This window comes from Mustela erminea, chromosome 8 (assembly GCF_009829155.1).
Source record: "Mustela erminea isolate mMusErm1 chromosome 8, mMusErm1.Pri, whole genome shotgun sequence".
NCBI classification, from domain to species: domain Eukaryota; kingdom Metazoa; phylum Chordata; class Mammalia; order Carnivora; family Mustelidae; genus Mustela; species Mustela erminea.
The window spans coordinates 112050909-112063818 of record NC_045621.1 but is presented as its reverse complement, the minus strand read 5'-3'; the positions used below and the strand labels follow the sequence as shown (position 1 = coordinate 112063818).

At 39.2% G+C, this 12910-nt stretch overlaps 1 long non-coding RNA gene across 1 annotated transcript in view; it reads right to left on the bottom strand.

Moving 5' to 3' along the window:
* Window positions 1-3236: 3236 nt before the first annotated feature.
* The window catches only part of LOC116596825, a 243962-nt gene continuing 234288 nt past the window's right edge, over window positions 3237-12910 (bottom strand). The window contains exon 7 of the long non-coding RNA XR_004288327.1: window positions 3237-3329. This is a non-coding gene — a long non-coding RNA (uncharacterized LOC116596825). The remainder of the gene's footprint in view (window positions 3330-12910) is intronic.

Below are 12910 nucleotides of genomic sequence, written 5' to 3'. Positions count from 1 at the left end.
AACAAACTGAGGGTTGTTGGAGGGGAGGTGTGTGGGGGGGGGTGGTATCCAGGTGATGCACATTAAGGAGGGCATGTGATTTAATGAGCACTGGGTGTTATATACAACTGATGAATCACTAAATTCTACCCCTGAAATTAAAAATACACTACATGTTAATTAACTTGAATGTAAATAAAATCTAAAAACAGTGCAGTAAAAAGAGGACTTAAAGTGCTTCTTCATTATTAAGATTTGTGTCTGTCTTCTTCAGATATTGTCACTTCCTCATGCTGACTAATTATTGCTTCAAGAATTTTTACTAGATCTACTTGAGTTTCTCTTTCTATCTCTCATATTATCTTTCTCACTTTCTTTCCATATGGAATTCTGATAAATTATATTAGCTCTTTCTTCCTATTTACTAGTTCTTCAGTTGCACTTATACTACTGTATTATTTATCTATTGATGGTATTGTTTTCTTTAATTTTAATAAACATATATTTAATTTTTAGAATTATTATGTGATCCTTTTCCTTAGTCTTTAGTCCTTTACTCCTTAGATCTTTTGCCTGTTCATTTTCATAAGCAGTCTTCCCATGCTTAGAGTCTCTCCTTCCCTCTGTCTCATTTAATATTACAAACAGTTGCTCTATTGCTTCTAGTTCCTCAGGAGCAAAACTACCATTTCTTTCTTAATACTGACTCTTTCATGGCACTAGGTTTTCTCATTTATTGAGTTTTTGTCTGTGAGCTCACATTCAACGAGAGTTATCTTTTCTAGGAATCCAGAATGTGCACTGAGATATAAAAATGTTCCAATGGTGGACAAAGAATTTGCTTCTGCCAGAGCCCTATCATATCTTGAGACCAAATTCTATAATTCTTTCTTTTTTAGAACACCATAGCATAGACAGTGTGAATTGGAGCTCCAGACCTTTGTGTGACAGAGGCTTTGGTTTCATTTTCTCAAGGGTGACATTTTATACCAAAGATTGTCATGGGTGGCTCTTTCCATATTATAACCCTAGATGAGACCATCCCTTTCCATGTACATTTTGCTTAGAACCCATTCCCAGCTTTCATGAGGCCTTGAGTTTTAATGTCCATCTTTACATTAAAGCACCTACCCTGAGGTGTCAGTTCAGTCCATTAGGGTTCTTCAGCTTCAATACTAGGTCTCTTTTTGGGCTTTGAGTTCCTGCTTCATTTATTGCTCTTAGTAATTTCTCATTCTTGAACTGAAACTTGAGGGCTTCTGGGGGCAGATTTTGTGTTTTGGTTTTTCTCAAACTCTCCCCCAACTACAACTTGGTCTCCAATGATCTTCCCTATTTCAGCAACCAACGATCAGCCAGTTGCTTAGAGCAAGAGGAATGAAGAGTGCTCACTTTTGCATTGTTCAATGCCTTGACCAGAAATTTGAGTTTAAAAAAAAATGGCAGTTGCCATTGATTATGTTGATCAACTCACATCTCTCATTATCCTGAGTAATGCTATATGTTATCCCACTTTAGAGATGATAGGCCACATTTGCACTTTGCTTGAATCCCCTGGTTTGCCAGCCTAAGATCAACTTTCAGAAAATGAAACATTAATCAAGCATTCCTCAACCCCAAGAAAAGTCTGTTGGTTCCTAATAATCACCATTACATTTACTAGGTCATCATAGCCATTTATTTAATTTAACTAGAAATCATTGAACTCTCTGATCTGAAACTTCTAAACTCTGTTTTTACCCTCCCTTAAAAAATGGGTATAATAAAAATCTATTGATATCTTCTGGAAACTCTCCATTGCTCTAAGTTTTATCACAAATTATTATGGTCCTATAAGAGTGGATTTATGATGCTATTAATGTTTGTATTCTGAGCTCTAATTTGTCTTCTTCTGAGGCTGAGTCCCCTGCCTCTTTACCATGTCACATTTATCGTTTCCATTATGTAGGTTCTGGTTTTTTAAAAAATCATGGCAACAAACCAGGAATTGAGAAGTTGTGCTTTATCTCTGTCACCTTCTAACATTATTCCATATGTCATCAAGAGTTGGACCCTGTCAACAAAGCTTCTAAAAATCCTTTTTAAAAATACTCATAAAAAATACTCATAAAAACATATTTTTCATTTACAAAATCCCTCTGATCTTTCCCCTTCCTCAGATTTTTCCTCCAAATCATGCCATGTTTTTGTGTTTGTAATACTAACTTCTTTTTAGCTTGGATAAATCAATCACAAAATGGAACCTTCCTATCCTGGTCCTTTTAAGTCTCCTTTCCAGGCTTCTCTCCTTTAGACCCCTGTGCTAAGAGTGCCCATGACTCAAACATTGGACCTCATTCCTTCTCTGTCTGCATTGTCTCCTGGGGTGTTTGCATCCAGTCTATGACTTTTATTATCAAGTATACTCTGATAACTACAAAATCTACCTATTGGTTCATATTCTCACTCTTTAAGATCAAATTCACTTACCAACTGCATACTTGACATCTCTATTTTGATGTCTAGCAGATGTCTCAATACCCACTCCCAATAGCACCTGGCCTCTCGGTCTTCTCCCATTTTAGTAAATGATGTCAACATTCAAACTCAAGATAAAATCTTAGAGTCAGTCTTGTGAACACTTTCCCTTACATTACATATACAATCCACCAGCTAATCCTGTCACTTCCACCTTCAAAGTACACTCTAAGTCCAATATTTTTTCTACCTTATCTCTTACCTTTACATCTTGGCTGGCCTGCCTCTTTCCACTTTTGCTATATAATTCATTCACAGGAGGACTCTTTTGCCACAATCTACCCCATGGTCTACGGGACCCCAGATGAGCATTCCCTGTCTACCTCCCTAAATCATCCCACAGTACTATTCCACTCATAGTGGCCTGCATTACCCTTTATCCTCTTTCCTATATAGAAAATCTTTCTCAGTTTATCCAAATCTCAGCTCAGAATCACCTCCTCAGACAGCTAAAATCAAAAGCCCTGACTTTCCCTTTATTTCTTCATAGGTCCTATCACTATCTCATATATAATTATATTATATATCATTTGCATACTTGTTTTTGTCTGTCCCGTCATTAGAAACTAAACTGCCTGAGGGTAGGGACCTTGCCATTTCTAGCTCTCCATTGTATTCCCAAAGTCCAGAGCAGTACCTATATGTTGTGGGCCTTCCTTTAACATTTGCTGAGGAGTTGTTTTATTCAGCAGATGATTTCAATACACCACCTGAATCTCTCTGCTGCAGAGGGCTGCATATCCAAGTGGGAGGGAAGAAGGAACTCCAGGCAGGATAGTGGCTCACTTGCTGAGTGGATCTTGAGTGTCTTTGAAAGCTAAATGTACATGAACCTTGGAAGTGATAGGAAAGAAAAATTAAAACACAACCTGAAAAACCAAACATTGTGGCATTTGGGGTACAAACATATCCTGCTGATTTCAACGGATACCCATGGCAATATGGCCTGATTTTAAAAAATCCTAGGGTGCCTGAGTGGCTCAGTGGGTTAAGCCTCTGCCTTCAACTCAGGTCATGATCCCAGGGTCCTGGGATCAAGGCCCGCATTGGGCTCTCTGTTCAGCAGGGAGCCTGCTTCCTCCTCTCTCTCTCTGCCTGCCTCTCTGCCTTCTTGTGATCTCTCTCTATTTCTGTCAAATAAATTAATAAATAAAATCTTTAAAAAAAAATCCTTCACCCACAAATAATTAGTACAGACCCTCTATAAGGAGAATATGGCTCCCTGGTCAATGGTCTCCTCCTGAAGGAAGGTTTAGTTTGGTTTGACCCTTGAATAGTGCTTCTTATTGGAGTTGCATGAGAATCACTGTCTCATAAACTTCCTCAGAGGAACCTGAGGGGCAATTGTCCTCACAATACAAGCATATTCAATCTGAAAACTCATCAGCAACCCCACAACAACAAATCAATATGTCATGCAGCTCCCAGAACTTAGGAAATGCCAGAAGCTCAGGCAGCTCATTTTCATTATGGGAATTACCTTTGACAAGTTTCAAAGCATAGTATGGTTTCTGTGACATGTACAGCCAGGCCCAGGAATAGAAACTCTGGTCTTGGAAAATCACTGTGTATAGTATTTAAGACTTAAGACAAACACGTGGATGATGAATTGAAAGGAAAGCTGAAAATCAGTCTGCCATCTAGCTTTTCCAAATTATAGAAAAACACAAAGCCTTCAGTTGGTGGTAAATTTAGAAGCCAAAAGCAAGTATAGGAGACCCATCTGAAACAACTGTCTGGGACCCACCCAGCCTCAGCTTCAACATCCTTAGGGAAGGTGAATCAAGACCTCTTGGAATGACATCTTCAAGACTGACTTCCAATGAAAGAAAGTATCCAAGTGTTTCATAACTGTAATTATATATTGGTACCCACCACAAATTTTCAGCATTGTTGAAGGGATAGGTCCAGGAGTTGGATATCCCAGGTGGGATGGTTGTCTACACTACACATTCTGGATGTCTGCCACAGCATGAAATCCATGTCACTCTACCCCCACTTCTGAGCTGCCTACCTTGAACCTACATGCCCTCTCTCCCCATGATCACCATGGCTCCTACTGATCTCCCTGCCTCTATTCTGTCACTGCTAATCCATTGTTCAGCCTCCCAGTCTTTGCTTTTAGGTTTTTAAATTTATTATTTTTTTTAAAGATTTCATTTATTTATTTGAAAGACAGAGAGCACAAGTAGGCAGAGAGAGGAGGAAGCAGGCTCTCTGCTGAGCAGAGAGCCTGATGCGGGGCTCAATCCCAGGACCCTAGAATCATGACCTGAGCTGAAAGCAGAGGCTTTAACCCACTGAGCCACTCAGGTGCCCCTAGGTTTTTAAATTTAAAAACACATTTAAAGGCTTTTATTTTTCTGTTGAATTTCGTATGTAAGATTTTTTTTTAAATTTTAAATGTTATATGTAATTTTTTTTTAATTTTTAAATTTTGTACTTATGGTTTAAGAGTACAACAGCCTTCTGTACCCCCCTATTTTCCTCCTTCAGTGGAAAACTAAAACAGAACACTGAGATGTAGGCTCTGAAGTGATATGAATTTGGCTGTAATACAATTGGTAATTGGTTTTCTAATTTCCAAATTACCAGCTAGGTGCATAGGATAGCACAGAATATTGCATTAACCTCTCAATATTGTGATCCCACCCACTTTATAGGACTCAGTATTTTTTAGAGAGAGCTTATTAATGCATTATCATTGGGTTCTATCTTACTTTATGATTTTTTTGGCACTTAGATTTAAATGACTATTTACCATGCTCACATTTCTATTTCTCAATTTTTCATTCTGGTCATCATCAGTTGACTGCTTACTATGGAAGATGATGTTCATTGCTGCTGATTCCTGCTCTATATGTGGATTCTTCCCATCCTTGATTTGGTTCAATTCGGTCCCCTTTTAATTTTGGTTATATCTGTATTTGGTCTTACTATTACTATGACTGGGTAAATGTTCTTCACAGATGAGCCATACAGTATACTATGATTACTTTGTATTTCCTGTACAAAACTTTGCACTCCCTGGAGTTAATAATTACTTTGTCATTATAGTCACTTAGTTTTCTTTGCACTCCTGCTCTGTTATAAATCTCCTCTGGATGTATCCAAGTATATCATCATAAAGAATGACTACTGGGGCTTTCTTTTCTGTCTGATAGCTCCTTTTTTTTATTGTGTCTTAACTTTTTATCATAAAAATTTTCAAATGTGCATAAAAGTCAAAAGAATTATATAACAAATCCACATACATACAGTTCTGCAGGAATATTTTAGAGATTCCTAGACATCGTATCATTCCATCTATATATGTTTCAATATGTATCTCTAACTTATAAGTACTTTTAAAGCATATAACCACCATGCCTCTCCACACAATGGAATATTACTCAGCCATAAATAAGAATAAAATCTTACCATTTGCAACAACATGGATGGATCTAGATATTAGTTATCCAAGACCTCTGTACAGCTGGATCCTTGTCATCATTCAGATCTCAGCTTAAATGTTACTTCATTCAAAGGAACTTCCTTGACCACACAATCAATTACTAGCTCCATCCTTCTTTCAATTTTCTACATAAAATTTACACGGTATCTTCATTGTTAATGTATTTGGATTTTTGTTTGCTTTCTGTTTACCCTAATTAAATTCTATGAGGGCAAAGTTTTTTTTTCCTATTTTAACAGTTTGATTCTTTTTTTCCAGCTAGTAGTACCTGACAAACAGTGGGTGCTCAATATATTTCTTAAATGAATGAATAAATGAATGAATTGTAGAAAAATTAGAAAATTAGAAATTGAAAAATTTCAAAAAGGAAAATGTGACATTCATTTATGCTACCCAGCAATCACTTCTAGTGATTTACCCAAGGAAATGAAAATATGTCCACTAAAATATTTCTTTGTGAGTGATCATAGCAAGTTTATTTATAAGAGCCAAAATTAGAAACAGTCTAAATAGCCATTAATAAGAAAATTATAAACAAGTGTGCTATATCTAAGCAATGGAATACTACATGGCAATTAAAAAAAAAAAAAAGAAGGAAGCTACAACAAAGCAAACAGATCACTGGTTTGATTGCCTAGGAAGGGGCACAATAGACTTTTGGAATGTTGGAAATGTTCTATGTCTCAGTTGTATTTGAGGGCAGATTGTGTGTATATTTGTCAGTATTATTGAATGATACTCTTAAAATGGGTACATTTTAGTGATATAAAATATACCTCAAAAATTTAATTAAATATTATTTTGAAAGGAAGATTTAAAAAATTAGAGCACTTCTCCCCTCCATCTCACCCCAGCCTTATCTAAAACTGTCCTTGCTTTGTTGTTGCCCTCCCCAAGAAGTCTCCACCAAGCATGCCTGTGCTGCTGTCTCCATCCACTGCATGCATCAGGAGTTACAGTTTTATTATTGGGCTAAAGGCAGCTCTGGCTTCATCAGTCTCCCAGGGCCCAACCTATCAACAGATTAAAGTCTACTATCTCAGCCAGGCACACCTGGACCCCCACAGATGACCTTGCCAGCCTTCCCAATGCCAACAACTGCAGCCCTTTGTAACTGTGCCTTGCAGACAGCTGTGTGTCCGAGGCAGATCATCCAACTCCCCAGGACTCTGAGTGTGATCTCCAGACCATCAGCATCTGCACTGCTTGGACATTTGTCAGAGATGAGTTCAGCCCTGCTCTAGAACTACTCATTCAAAATATTCATTGGAATGTGATCCTCAGGCAACTTAGATGGATGTTAAAGTTTGAAAAACACTGAGCTAATCTTTCTGAGCTTCCAGTTTCTCCTTGCAAATGGTAATAATCATACCTGCCTTTTCAGTTTCTAGGAGAATTAAATGAGCTAATGCCACGAGGCAGCCAGCGCAAGTGTAGTAGTCCCTTAGTAGGATTTAGTGAACAGCTCTCTCCTCCCTCCTGTCCCCATGACCAGTAATTCCTGGTTAGTCTCAGGCCCATTATTGTATCTGGCTATTAAAAATGTTTGGTGGCAAATCAGAATAGCCATTCTGGATGGCTGGGTAACAGACTTCACACAGCAGGAAACATCACTGGAACCAGCAGAGCATGTGGCCCTTGGAAAGAGGGCTGCACTTGCCATTTGTCAATATCCCATTGCACATTCCTTGGCTCACTGTGTGCTAATAATAACAAATATATTTGCATATTAATAAAAACACAACATTTCCAATTGGGTCCTTGTCCCCAATGTGTCACTCCTCTCTGAGGATGAAAATTAGATCTTTGTCCCTGAAACTTATCATTATTCATCTGTCTGCCAACACCAAGACAGACATACCTCAGATGGGATACAACAATATGTCAGATGAAGGAAAAGATTCACAGCTCCTCTTCTTCCTGTCTCCCCCAATTTCTCTTCCCCTTCTCCTCCCTCCCTTTTTATTCTTCTCCTCTTGTTCCATCTCCCTTCTCTCCCTGGGGAAATGGCTTCCGGTCTAGGCTGTTGTGATTAGCTCACAAGCAATGTAAGGATCAGACACTCAGATGCTGGACAGGGCCTCTGGGTACATTCATACTTGTGCCAGGGCCTCCTCTCTGGTCATCAGTGTCCCTGTAGTTCAGAAAGCCTCAAGTCCTGAGAGAGTCAACACTGCTGGCACCTATTCCTACCATGCCCAGAGCATTCCTGCACCACCTCCTTTGGGCAGGTTACTTCACTAGATAGTTTAGGCACAGTTTCTATATAACCCTTAAAACTAAGGCTTTGGGGAAATATAAAAAGATACCCCTGTACAGGGGATACCTCAGGGAGAAGAAAGGTTAAGCAGTTGGCCCAAATGTACAAAAGTAGTTGGCAAGAGGTGGTTTGGCACCTCATTCAGCTTTGCCCCACTGCACTAGAGCTCCAAGCTGAGAGCTGGGCTATACCAGGCTTAGCATGTTAGCCTCTCTCTTCTGTCTACACCACAAACCTGCCTTTAGGCAGCCTCCAACATAAATCTCCATGGAAATTGATGGTAGGTCTGGGTTGGGGAAGGGGGTGGGGTGGCTGTCCTTGTCCTGGAGATATGTGCCCTGCAGTAGAGGTATGCCCTGGGATGCTCATGGCTTCAGCATCTCCCTCCCTTTCTAAGTATCTCAGGGTTTGCCTGGGCTATCAAAGTGGCCCTGACTCTCTGGACCTCCAAGAGCCATCTCTTGCCCAAAGCACATTGACAGAGTTCTGTCCCCTTGTGTATGAGATACCTGGCAGCTCTCCCCAGAAAAATGGAGCCAGATGGAGCCCATAAGAGCAAGTTACTGCTTAGAAATCCAGCTTTGAATGAGTGTCGCCAGCACTCCGAGCAGTAATTGGCATTAAGAGAGGCTTGGAACTGCAAAGTAGTGATTTTCAATTGGTATAAAAAAAGTAATTGACATTAAGTGCTGTTTGGAGCCGCAAACTAGTGATTTGCAAATGACATTCAATAAGAAATCATTTATGTCTATTGATATTAAATAGGTGCCAGTACACAGAGAGCATAAGGGACAGGGGGCAGGAATGGGGAGGAGCTGGGAGCCCCGTAGGATCACAGAGGCTTAAGAGAGAACAAACCTCACAGGCACTCCTTCTTTCCAGCCCTCAGACGTCCTGTAAGAGAAAGGATCTACCCAAGATCTGACCACATTCCCCATAGTACATTCCCCACAGCATAGTACAACACAGTCTCTTCTAGCCCTCTTGTGCTTCTGCCAGCCTTCCAGCAGCATCAGATGATGACTTCTTTAAAGGAGAAAATGCTCTCACTGCTTACTCCTGCCCACTCTGCTCCTCTATCACCACCACCCTTGCCTGGGGGCTCCCACACCACAGGTGATATAACCAGACCTTGCTTATGCCCTCTGCCACCCATCACATCACCCCTGCTTGACTATCTGGCCCCCCCTCCAGTCAGTGCCTGAAAGGCCACAGCACTGTGTGATGAGCCAGTGCACACCTTTTGGCCATTGTGGTTGAGAGTTCATGCAAGAAAGCAAGTGCCCTGCAAGTGATCCAGAACAGAAGGACATGCTGGCAGTGGTTAAAGGAAACAGTCTGTCCCTACTCCTGAGTGGTGATGGGGCTGGTGCAGATGTCAGGGTCCCCAACCCTCTGCACGAGCAGAGAAGGAGGCACAAGAGCTGTCATCTCCCACCTACAGGGAGAAAGACTAATACCCCCCAACACTACAAAGCAGCCTACTACAGTCCTGGCAAGTCTATTTATTCCTCATGATGGACAAGAATGAGCCTTCTAATCCCCAGAGCTCTCCTCTCAGAACACCTGTTAGTGCTGGGGTATACACACATTTTGTAATTACCAAATCTACAGTTTGCATGTGTAATAGTCACAGCATAGATGGGGACTTACATGGCTTGCCCCAGTGCACATAAATTGAAAGAAGCACAGCAGGATAAAGCCTGACTTTCTCTGACCCTGCAAAACTACTACAGCACAGCTCCTATTAAATTTGAGACCTGGTGAAGGGTCCTGTGTGAAGTCTATTAACCCCTTCCTGGGGACTTGTGGGAGTGCTTCCCACCAGGCAATATCTGGAGCAGGTTTAGAAAGGAGTGAGCAGGTAGAGGACACATGTTGGAGCAGCACTGCTGAGGACAGTAAGTAAATAGCACAGTTGGATTCTGTCCCCAGAATCAGGCAGGATGTCCAAATAAAGAGTGGTGTCTTTCCTAGGAAAAGAAAAGCATCACCAGAAAACTCCTTTTCTTCCTATGAACTTGATTTCCTCAAGTTTGGATCCATTAGAATTAGAGAAAAAGAAAATCAAAATCCCCTTGGTCCAGGGAAAAAAGTGGATAGAAGCTCTAGGTGAAATAAATTAAAAGCTTCATCTCCCTTTTCTTTCTTGCTAAAGGCACACATCACGTGGGCCCAGGTCAATAGGTGGCCATCATTGGCTCAGGTCCTCCTTCCAGGCTAGAGACCTTGAAACCAGCAGGAGACTTCAGCAGGGACCAAAAAAGAGATGAAGTGCTTGAGCTGAGGTGAAAGCCCCAAAGGTACAGAGCAGGATCTGCATGAGATGCATGATGGAGGTCAGAGTAGGAAACAGAATATGGGAAAAAGATGAAGAACTAAGAAAAAGGGAGCTAGGAGGTAAAGAAATAAAGGGAAAAGAAAAGAGCAATCTTCCTCTAAGAAAGTCTGGAACAACAGATAAAAAGTGTCCTCCATAATGTCCATTGTTATTTAAACCTCTTCCAAAAGTACCAAGTAATGTAACTGGAATAATAATAAAGTGAGGGATATGTGTGTTGAAGTAAAAAAAGCAAAATTATCACTGCTTGCAACTGACATGCTTTTATACTTGGGAAATCAAAGAGAATCTACAGAAAACCAGCAAAAGACTTGACTTAAGATCACTGGTTAATAAAATAAATATACAAAATCTTTTGTAAAGCTCCTCTTTTTTATAAAACAACAGTAGAGTTAGCAAATATGACAAAGATAAGCTATTCAAAACAGAAATCTAACCCATTCCATATCTAGAGATATATTAAAAGGACTTGAATACCTAAAACACACTGTGTTCTCCTGTAGGAAGAATATCATAATAATTTGGTAGGGAGTAAAAATCACTGGAATAGATGGAGAAATCCATCTTTTCCCAGGTCTGAAAAACTGAATATTATAAACATTAAGAAGTTTAATTTAAAATGAAAACTTCTATGTATAATTTTTATTTGATTGATTTTTATTTTGATCAAATAAAAATTTGATCAAATTTTTATTTGATTGATTTGATTGATTTATACTTCTATGTATAATTTTTATTTGATTGATAATTTTTATTTGATTGATTTTATTTGATTGATTTGACTGATATAATTATTTTGATTGATTTATTTGATTGATTTTTATTTGATATAATTTTATTTGATTGATTTTATTTATAATTTTGTTTGATTGATTTTTATTTGATTGATTTTTATTTGATTGTCTGAAGCTAGACTAAGTGATTCTAAGTGTCATCTGGATAATCAACATTAAAGAAAATACTGAAGAAAAATTTGGTTGGGATAAAGATAGACTTGCCTAACCAGATATTAAAACATTTTATAAAATAATAATAATGATAATAATAATGCAATATGTTGTGGAGAAGAATTATATAAACAGGTCAATATAATAGAATAAAAGACGAAAAATATAGAGGAATTTATTTTATAACTGCATTAGTTCATATTAGGAACTAAAGATAGACCATTTAATACATGATGTTAGGAGTACTGAGTTATCATTTTTTTTAAATAATATGTACTAATTTATTTATAATTTGTATTTATACATATTTATTTATTTATTTATTTTTTAAATTAAATTTATTATTTTCAGCATAACAGTATTCATTATTTTTTCACCACACCCAGTGCTCCATGCAATCCGTGCCCTCTATAATATCCACCACCTGGTACCCCAACCTCCCACCCCCCCGCCACTTCAGACCCCTCAGATTGTTTTTCAGAGTCCATAGTTTCTCATGATTCACCTCCCCTTCCAATTTACCCCAACTCCCTTCTCCTCTCTAACTCCCCATGTCCTCCATGCTATTTGTTATGCTCCACAAATAAGTGAAACCATATGATACTTGACTCTCTCTGCTTGACTCATTTCACTCAGCATAATCTCTTCCAGTCCTGTCCATGTTGCTACAAAAGTTGGGTATTCATCCTTTCTGATGGAGGCATAATACTCCATAGTGTATATGGACCACATTTTCCTTATCCATTCGTCCGTTGAAGGGCATCTTGTTTCTTTCCATAGTTTGGCGACTGTGGCCATTGCTGCTATAAACATTGGGGTACAGATGGCCCTTCTTTTCACTACATCTGTATTTTGGGGGTAAATACCCAGTAGTGCAATTGCAGGGTCATAGGGAAGTTCTATTTTTAATTTCTTGAGGTATCATTTTTAAAATGTAAAGTTGGAGCCCTGCTTCAGTTACTTGTTTCACCAATATGAAACACAGATTTAAAATGAAAATGATAATGAAATAAGGCATGAGAAGGGAAGAGAAAGGAAAAAATAAAAGACTAAAGAAATACTAAAACTATATAGGTTTCAATTTTGAATGCTGAAGTTGGGAAGGTCTCCCTTGAAATGTCATCTAGGTATCACCTTGCACAGGCTCAAGCCCCCAGAAGATGTTTGACGGAGAGCAGACTTAGTTCCAGCCCGATTTCTCTTGCCTCCCTTGGTGGGCCTCTCAAAGGCTGACTTAATAGGCTTGCCATTCTGGAGTGTCTGGCCGTAAGCTTTGCATCCAAGGCCAGGCATTGGTGAGGTTTCACAAGGTAATGAGCCATCCAGATTCAGGTTACTCTGATGTCATGGGGTAGGAAGTAAACCTTTGTTAGGGCCCTGCCATAGATATCTCCAAGGACTATGTGTGTATG